Consider the following 10,957-nt stretch of genomic DNA (forward strand, 5'->3'; position numbering starts at 1 on the left):
GCCTGAGGATCCAGCTATACCTCCCTTGGGCATATACCCAAAAGATACCCCAACATATAAAAAAGACACGTGCTCCACTATGTTAATTGCAGCCTTATTTATAATAGCCAGAAGCTGGAAAGAACCCAGATGCCCTTCAACAGAGGAATGGATACAGAAAATGTGGTACATCTACATGATGGAATATTACTCAGTATTAAAAACAACGACTTTATGAAATTCGTAGGCAAATGTTTGGAACTGGAAAATATCATCCTGAGTGAGCTAACCCAATCACAGAAAGACATACATGGTATGCTCTCATTGATAAGTGGCTATTAGCTCAAATGCTTGATTTACCCTAGATTCCTAGAACAATTGAAACTCAAGACGGATGATCAAAATGTGAATGCTTCACGCCTTCTTTAAAAGGGGAACAAGAATACCCTTGGCAGGGAAGAGAGAGGCAAAGATTAAAATAGAGACTGAAGGAACACCCATTCAGAGCCTGCCCCACATGTGGCCCATACATATACAGCCACCCAATTAGACAAGATGGATGAAGCAAAGAAGTGCAGACCGACAGGAGCCGGATGTAGATCGCTCCTGAGAGACACAGCCAGAATACAGCAAATAAAGAGGCGAATGCCAGCAGCAAACCACTGAACTGAGATAGGACCCCCGTTGAAGGAATCAGAGAAAGAACTGGAAGAGTTTGAAGCAGCTCGAGACCCCATATGTACAACAATGCCAAGCAACCAGAGCCTCCAGGGACCAAGCCACTACCTAAAGACTATACATGGAGTGACCCTGTACTCTGACCTCATAGGTAGCAATGAATATCCTAGTACGAGCAACAGTGGAAGGGGAAGCCCTGGGTCCTGCTAAGACTGAACCGCCAGTGAACTAGACTGTTGGGGGGAGGGTGGCAATGGGGGGAGGGTTGGGAGGGGAACACCCATAAGATGGGGAGGGGGGAGGGGGATGTTTGCCCGGAAACCGGGAAAGGGAATAACACTCGAAATGTATATAAGAAATACTCAAGTTAATAAAAAAAAAAAAAAAGAAGAGAAGAAAAGAAAATGTTCAGTAAACCATTATGAGATCAAAAATCAAAAGCCAACCAACCAACCCACCAACCAACCAAAACCAAAACTCACAGCCAAAACATTTCAAAAATACTACCGGGTTTGTTTTGTGTTTGTCAGTTACTGTTGGGCATGGGGCCTGCCCTTGCTGGCTGCTTGCTGTCACCGAAATAGACAAGTTCATGAAATCTGGGAAAGTGGTGCTGGTCCTGGCCAGATGCTATCTGGATGCAAAGCTGTCATTGTGAAGAACATTGATGACGGCACCTCAGAGCCCTTGTGGCTAGAACTGACCGATATCCTGGAGAAGTGACAGCTGCCATGGACAAGAAGAAAATTGCCAAGCGATCCAAGATCAGGTCCTTTGTGAAAGTTTATAACTACAGCCACCTCAGGCCCAGCTCTTGTCAATGAGGATGCGTTCAGAGACCCAGCTTTGAAATGCAAGGCCAGGCAGGAAGCCAAGGTCAAGTTTGAGGATTGATACAAGACAGGGAAGAATAAATGGTTTTTCCAGAAAAAAAATTGTAGGACCAACCAACCAATATTTGATTAGATTTAAATCCTAACCCATGAGGTCAAATCCAATCTTGACACTGCCCTGGTAGGCAGAAACCTGAGACTAGATAGTCTAAGTACCTTGGGGAATAGAAAAATACTGTTCTGCTACAGGAACATAGCCCTAATATGGCTTTTAATAACACCCTACTACATTTGTAGATCAGTGACTGGTTTAACTACCACCAGAGAAGCTCCCACCTTCAATACCTAGGAACAAATATAAATACAGCAACCCACAGACAAAATATATACCAAGTAAGAGACTTTGGAACACTAAGTCCTAAATGAGATGTCTCTATCAAATCCCTGCTCTTAGAGCTCAGCAAATGCTGCAGAAAGGAGACAGAAAGATATTAAGAGCCAGCGAATATTGAGGACACCAAAAGCAATAATACCTTTTTAATACTGTATGACTGATAAATATATGAAATTAGAGAGTCTATGGCAGTATGCACAGGGCCTGTATAGGTGTGGGCCAAATGGGCTCCAAGGTCTGTAAGGAGAAGTAGACACAACGTTTCACCCCTAACTCAAAATCTATATCTAATTGATACACACCAACAATTAAAAAACTAGTTTTCTAGAAGGGAGTCTGACTGGTGATGATACAAATCACTCTCAAGGAAAAGCCCCATGCACAGCAGGAAAAGACCAGCACACAAACAAAAATGGCATCTTTGGAGGTTCTTAGTCACATGTCTTTCAGGGCATATGTTAAAAAAGAAGATTTTACAGGTCATTTGCATATGCCTTATAGTTTCAGTTTTGTGCTTTTATGGAATTCCCATGTGTACAAAATTAGTGTGTCTCTGTGTGTATATGTATTTCATGTGCTTTCTCTTTGACACTTTTTGTTATTTTGTTTTATTCTGCATTTTTGTATTATTTTATTATTATTCTTTAGTTGTCTAATAACATGTAGAAAGGGTATAGATTCAAATGGAAAGGAAGAAAGGATCACAGGGTAGTTGTGGGAAGGAAAATCAGAAGGAGAATATATTGTATGAAAAAGATCTATCTTCAATTAGATAAAATAAGAAATAAAAATATGTAAATAAGCTCATGGGTTGCTGCTTGTGGGTCCATAAATACTTATTCTCATGCTTTCCCAGCTTCATGGTGATAGACTATTATAACACTAGAACCATAAGCTAAGTCAACTTTTCCTTATATAAGGTAACTTGATAATGGCATTTGATCACAGTGATAGAAAAATAAGTAATACACTCATATTTCTCCACCTTGGAGTCCAATGACATAATGTTTCTGTTTAATAATTTCTTCATTTGGACTTTAGCCACTGTTAGTATGATAGTGCGGTTCGTTCCTACTGCAACTGTATTCTCATTTTAATTACAGATACAAACTTCAGAGATTGAATGTTTCTTTGGGGTTTCAATTTATTATATAATGCAGGGGGATATGTTTCATTTAATAGTCTATCGCATCACTGAATATCAGGTTTTTTTTAAAGATTTTGTTCAATTTTGTCTTATAATCCTTTTACTGGAAACTATGATCCCTATTCAAGCCATAACTCTTATTTCTTTTAAGATTTAAAATTGTATTTTTAATTTGTATATTTGTATGTCTATTTGTTTATGCTACACATGTCTGAGTATCTGAGGCATGTATATGAGATCATCAGATCCCCTGGAACTGTCATTTTAAGTGCATGAGAGACACACAATATAGGTGCTAGAAACAAAATGTGGGTCTTAGGGAAGATAAATAAGCATGTTTAACTATTCACTCTTCCCTCCAGTCTCAGTAATGCCCAATATTGTTTATATCTTAATCAAAAGCCAAGGACTATAGGAAAAGCTACACAATAAAGTATAAAGCTTACTTTATACTTTAAATATAAATAAAGTATAAAATAAAGCTAATGAGAAATCACTTCACACGACAATGTTGTTATTATTCAAAATATAAGAAATAACGAATTTCAGCAAGAATAAATAGAAGTGGGGTTCTTTTTTGTGGAAATCTATATCAAAATTTACGGAGCTAGTATTTATTCTGAACAGGATTGTGGAATTTTTCAATACACTGATAAAGAAATAAGAGAGGATCCAATATTCTTTATTCTAAGTAAAAATCTATAAGAAACATCAGCAGTTGGTATAGGTATCTGTACTTTGATGTGTAGTATATAATCATAGAAATCAAGTCATCTCATAATTAATGCAAATATCATCTTCAGAGACAGAGATTCTATCAAATTTTATATACAATAGACATAAACACAATTACATTAGACTATTCACCTTGCATAATAATAAGAGTCAGCCATTTCTAAAACATTGATAAAGCTTATTGGGGTCATATTAAAAGAAAGGCAGAATAATAAAAATCCAAACGATAAATATGAATTTTCTTGCAATTGAAGTAAAAAAAAATACAAGTTGAAAATTAATACAAGAGTAGTAATTTCTAAAGTTTGAGATCGTATAGAAGATGTAAGTAAAGGGGTAAAAAATTTCAGTTTTGAAGGATGAATAAATCTAGGGATCATATAAGTTGCCGGTACAACATTAATAATGTATTATATATTGAAAATTTTCTGTGGAGATAGATTTACCATATTCTTATGTATTTAGATGTATACTGTATTTGGATGAATACTGTATATTCATAAAAATCAATTCATGTCATTTACTTAATAATTAATGCAATAAGCATAATAGGCATGCTAAATTGCTTGCCTTGTAAAATTAGTTTACAAAATATATGAATAACAAAACATAATTGTATATAATTTGAAACTGTTTAATACAACATATTCACTTGTTTTAAAATTTTCTTAAGACTATACAGAACAACAAATTTTTGGTTGTTCTAAATATTGTACTCTCACAAAGTAAACAGTTACAAAAGAATCTTAAGTATACCTTTAAAATATGTCATAGCTTTTTTGTCATGAGCTTATAATAGAATTCAGTTTCTGCTCAATAAAATGGAAGTCCAATTTTCTGTCCCCATTTTTCATGTATCAGGTGTAATGTACATCTCTATGTTAGCCATTTCCATATCTTTACTTTTAGCTGGAATTTAGTGAGGCTATATATTCACTGATGTTTATTTTCACGGATAATACCAATGATGATCCTGACAATTTCATTGTTGCACAACTACATCTTTGTAGAACAAAATTCTTCCTGGAGTTTTCTTTATCTGGATAAGCTTCTAGCCTTTGCTAAATCACCTAATGCTTCCTTTCATGGCTTATTTTACTCTATACAAAAAAGAAAGATAATGGATAGTATTTTCTAGGCTAAAATAAAAGTTAATTTACAGTGTTGTTTGTTAGTTATATAGTAACATAAAAATAATTATAAAGGAAATATAAATAGAGATAAATAATAGCCAACTATTATATGGATACCCCTTTTTCTGTATTCTCTACTGACTGACCTACAACTAAGAGAGATATTATCACAAATCTGAGTATATTTTGAAATTTTTTGTTCTCTATGAATTCTTTAATCTGAATAGTAATTCATTTATATTGCAACAGCATTGATATTCAGTCTTTGAAAAATCATATCAAAGCCTAAGATAGAAATCTTCTGCTTGTTCTCATCTTACTTTGTATATAAATTGCCTCATGAATAATTCCACATTAATCCAAACAATATTTTGCATCCCAGAATGAAAAGGATTAAATATATTGACTTCCTCATTTTATCTCTGACACAGTTGCTGCCTAAACAGAAGTAACATTGACGTAAAAATGTAAGGTGCTCTCTCTTATGTCTGAGAAGTTTGAACTTAGATACTCTGATAGTATGACAGAATTCTTTCATTTTTTTGGCCTTTATTTAATATACAAATATTTAATTTATAGTGTGTACCAAATAGCTGTGTTGTCACAAAGGAGATAACAGTGAGATAAAAACAGACATTTTATGCCCTCAGGGATTTTGTACACCATTTTTAGATGGTTAATTATCAGCTATTTCACAGCCAGTGATTAAGGGCAATGAAAATGTCTGTAATGATTCATCTATGATGTCAACTTGATAGAGTTATGCGATACTCACACAGCTGGTAAAACATTATCTCTGTGTATGTGTATATGGATATTTCTGGAAGAGAGCGCCATTCTCAACTGTAGACCCATGAAGAATCCTTAACCAATTGGATGGACACCATTCTATCAATTTAGGATCTAACAACTTAACAGAGGAAAAATAGCTGTGTGATCTATCCCAGCATGTGATTAGACAGGAATTTTATATTCTTTAGCCTTCAGAGTCTGTGACTTCTGTCAGTACAACTCCTTCCCCCATATCTCAGGCCTTAATTTAAAATTATATCATAAACTTCCTTGATTCTCTAACTTGCTCAAAATTTATCCTGAAAGACCCTATATTTATAACTGCATTTGGCAGTTTAATGATATATCTTCTTTCATAATCCTATTCTCAGTCACTCTGTTGAGTCCTATAAAATAAACTTATATTTATTTGTTCATCTCAAAAGTATCAAGAAGTAGCATGTGGAATGTTAACATTCCTTCTAGGCTCCACTGAGCATGGATTAGTATTAAAGGACTGTTTGCCCCTGTTTCAGGTTCTCTCTGATCTCTCTCTCTCTCTCTCTCTCCCCACGCTCACACTCTATGGTCTCTCAGTCTCGACCCCTAGGTGCTCTAACATACACAGGATCACAGGTGAAGCCATAACATCTGCCCCACCACCCAGAATAACTGTAACTCCAGGGATCCAGGGACACAAGAACCCCCACCCAACCAACCAAAGACATGGGTTCCTTCCAGTTTGAATCAGCAGCTGGAGTAGATCTGGGGGACTAGCTCTTCACCCATTCCTACAACACCCAGAGGAAGCTCGACCTCTAGGTACTCTAACATGCCCAGAGTCACAGGATCACATAGTAAGCTTGACTCCCAGGAGATCAGACACACCAAAAATCACTGGAGCTCTGATACACTCAAGATCACAATTGAAGCCACAACATCATTCTCAACACCTGGCATAATTTGTATCTCCCCACTCCACAGGAATTAAGTAAACACAAACCCCCACCTTGCCAGAAGCATGGGTTCCTAACAGCCTATACCTGTTGCCAGTGCAGACCCAGGGCTCTTGCTCCCCATATACTCCTATAACACTTAGAGTCATCTTGACCCTGAAAAACTCTGACATACAAATGATCTCAGGATGACAGGGTCCAAGAATCATAGAATCAGAAGGACAGCTGGACTCTGAGGAGTTCTGACACAACCATGATCAGAGGATGAACAAGCTGCAGTCAGAAATAACAAGGGCATGTAGCACTAGAGATAACCAGATGGTGAGAGGCAAGCACAAGAACATAAGCAACAGAAACCAATGTTACTTGACAACAGTAGAACCCAGCTCTCCCACCTCACCAATACCCTAACACACCTGAAAAGTAAGATTCTGACCTAAAATCACATCTTATGAATATGAATGAGAAATATGAAGGACATAAATAACTCACTTAAAGAAATATAGAACACAGGTAAACAAGTAAAATCCCTTAAAAAGGAAACAAATAAATCTCTTAAAGAAATACAGGAAAAGACAATCAAACAGGAATTTAACAAAGCAGTTCAGAATCTAAAATTAGAAAATGAAACATTAAGGAAAGAACAAAGGGAGACAACCCTGGAGATTGAAAACCTAGGAAAGAGAGCAGGAGTCACAAGTGCAAGCATCACCGACAGAATACAAGAGATAGAAGAGAGCATGTCAGGCATAGAAGATACCCTAGAAGATATTGACACAATCGTAAAAGAAAAGAAAGAGAAAGGAAAAAGCTTCTATCTCAAAACATTCAAGAAATACAGGACACAATGAAAAGACTGAGCCTAAGAATAGTAGGTATAGAAGCGAGTTAAGATGCCTAAATCAAAGGGCTAGCTAGCTAACACCTTCAACAAAATTATAGAAGAAAACTTCCAAAACCTAAAGAAAGAAATGCTGATAAAAATACAAGAAGCCTCCAGAACACCAAACAGATGAGACCAGAAAAGAAACTCATTCTAGCACATAATAATTACAACACCAAATACACAGAATAAAGAAAGAATATTGAAAATAGTAAGGGAAAAAGTCAAGTAACATATAAAGGGAGACACATCAGAATTACACCAGACTTCTCAACAGAAACTATAAATGCCAGAAAACATTGAGAAGATGTCATACAGACCCTAAGAGAACAAAAATGTCAGCCCAGGGTATTATATCCAACAAAATTCTCAATTACCATAGAAGGAGAAACCAAGATATTCCATGACAAAGCCAAATTTAAATAGTATCTTTCAACCTATCCAATGTTAGGATAATAGAAGTAAAGCTCCAACACAAGAAGGGAAACTATACCCAAGCAAAAGCAAAAAACTAACTTTCTCACAAAAAAACTCAAAAGAAGAGAACCACACAAGCCTAATTCAACCTCAAACAATAAATAAATAAATAAATAAATAAATAAATAAATAAATAAATAACTGGAAGCAACAATCAATGGTCCGCAATATCTCTCAATATCAATGGACTCAATTCCACCTATCTGTTCAATATAGTATTTGAATTTCTAGCCAGAGTAATTAGGGAAAAAGAGAAGATCAAATTGATCCAAATTGGAAAGAAGGAATTCAAGATATCACTGTTTTGAGATGATATGATCTCAAAAAAGCAATGAGAGATCTCCTACAGCTGTTAAACAAATTGAGCAAAGTGACTGGATACAATATTAACTCAAACAAATCAGTAGCCTTCTTCTACTCAAAGGATAATTAGGCTGAGAAAGAAATTAAGGAAATAACACTCTTTGCAATAGTCACAAATAATATGAAATATCTTGGTGTGCTACTAACCAAGCAAGAAAAAAATCTCTATGACCAGAACTTCAAGTCTCTGAAGAAAGAAATTGAAGATCTCAGAAGATGGAAAGATCCCTCATGCTTATGGATCAAAATGATTAACATAGTAAAAATGACCATCTTACTTAAAGCAATGTATAGATTCAATGCAATCCCCTTCAAAATTCCATTAAATCTTCACAGAGACAGTGAGAGCCATTATCAAATTTATCTTGAATAAGAAAAATCTCAGGATATCTAAAACAATTCTCAGCAATAAAAGAACTTCTGAGGGAAATAACATCTTTGACCTCAAGCTATACTCCAGAGCAATAGTGATAAAAACCACAGGGATTGGTACAGAGACAGACAGGTAAATCAATGAAATAGAATTAAAGACCTAGAAATGAACTACATATCTATTGTCACCTGATCTTTGAAAAAGGAGCCAAGGGAAAAAAGACACCATTGTTAACAAATGGTGCTGGTTCAACTGGTGGTCAGCATGTAGAAGAACACATTCTTATCTCCTTGTACAAATTTCAAGTCGAAGTAGATCAAAGACCTCCATATAAAACCAGATTTGTTGAATCAAATAGAAGAAAAAGTGGAAAGAACTTCAAACACATTGTCACATGGAAAATTTTCCTGAACAGAACACCAATTGCTTATGCTCTAAGTTCAATAATTGACAAATGAGACCTCATAAAATTGACAATCTTCTGTAAGGTAAAAGACTGTCAATAGGACAAAATAGCAACTATTAGATTGGGAAAAGATCATTACAAATCCTACATCGGATAGAGGACTAATATCCAAAATATACGAAGAATTACAGAAGTTAGACTCCCTGGGAACCAAATAACCCTATTAAAAATGTGGTACAGAGCTTAACAAAATGAGTATTCCCGAATGGCATTCTTTGTCATCAAGGAAATGCAAATCATAACATCCCTGATATTCCACCTCACACCAATTAGAATGGCTAAGATCCAAAGTTGGGTGAGATCAGACACTGGTGAGGATGTCAAGAAAGGGGAATGCTCCTCCGTTGCTAGTAGGATTGTGAGCTGGTACAACCACTCCTGAAATCTGTCTGGAAGTTCCACAGAAAATTGAAAATAGTCCTATCAGAGGACCCAACTAAACAACTCCTGGGCATATACCCAAAAGATGCTACAACATATAACAAAGACACATGCTCCACTATGTTCATAGCCGCCTCAATTATAATAGCCAGAAGCTGGAAACAATCCAGATTTCTCTCAACAGAGGGATGGATATAGAAAATGTGGTATATTTACACAATGGAGTACTATTTAGATGTTAGAAACCATGAACTTCAAAATATTATCCTGAGTGAGGTAACTCAGCCATAAAAGAATACACATGGTACGTACCCACTGATAAGTGGTTATTATCCAAAAAACAATGTTAGAATACCTATGATACAACTCACAGACCATATGAAAATCAAGAAGAAAGAAGATCACACCAAAGTGTGCATGTTGCAGTACTACTCATTAGGGGGATGAAAATAGTCTCTGATAATTTGAGGGAGAAAGCCATATGGGAGGGAGAGAGGAAAGGGAGGGGAAAAGAAGGGTGGGAGTCAGTTCAGATATGAGAGGAGATGGGGGAGAACTACAAAGGGTCAGGAATTTGAAAGTAGGTATGTAGTACTTGGGGAGGGTGAACTGCTGGTAGTCACTAGAAAGTCCCAGATGCCAGGGATCCAAGAGGTTCTCAGGTCCCAACAGTGAGGACTTTATCCAAAATACTCAACAAAGGGGAGATAGAACCTGTAGAAACCATATCCAGTGGATAGGCATGACTCACAGTTGAGGGGTGGGCCCCCATTCACTTCAAAATATTAATCCAGAGTTCCTCCTGTCAAAAGGAAATGCAGGGACAAAGATTAGAATAGAAACTGAAGGAAAGGCCATCCAGAGATTGCCCCTCCTAGGAATCCATCTCATCACTGACACCAAACCCATTCACTATTGTTGACGCCAAGAAGGGCTTACTAACAGGAGCCTGGTGTATCTGTCACCTGAGAGACTCTGCTAGAGCCTGACCAATACGGATGCGGATGTACACAGTCAAACACTGGACTGAGGGCAGGGATCCCAATGAGGAAGTTAAGGCAAGGACTATAGGAGCTGAAGGGGTTTGTAACCTCATAGGACGAACAACAATATCAACCAACCAGACCCCCCAACATTCCCAGGGACTAAACCACTAACCAAAATATACACAGGTGGATATTTAGCATAGGATTACCTTATCTGGCATCACTGAGAGGGGAGCCCTTTGGTCCTGTGGAGGCTTGATGATCCAGGATAGGGGAACTCTAGGCTGCTGAGGCAGAAGTGGGTAGGCAGGTAGAGGATCACCCTCATAGCAGCAGAGGGAAGGAGGAAGTTATAAGGGACTTGTGTAGGGGAAACTGGGAAGGCATATGACATTTGAAGCA

General features: G+C 36.8%; 1 pseudogene; it reads left to right on the forward strand.

The window, feature by feature from the left end:
• The first annotated feature begins 1,243 nt into the window (after positions 1-1,243).
• Positions 1,244-1,623, forward strand: Rpl27-ps9 (ribosomal protein L27, pseudogene 9; annotated as a pseudogene).
• Positions 1,624-10,957: the final 9,334 nt, after the last annotated feature.

The sequence above is a fragment of the Rattus norvegicus genome, chromosome X (assembly GCF_036323735.1).
Source record: "Rattus norvegicus strain BN/NHsdMcwi chromosome X, GRCr8, whole genome shotgun sequence".
In the NCBI taxonomy this organism is placed as follows: Eukaryota; Metazoa; Chordata; class Mammalia; order Rodentia; family Muridae; genus Rattus; species Rattus norvegicus.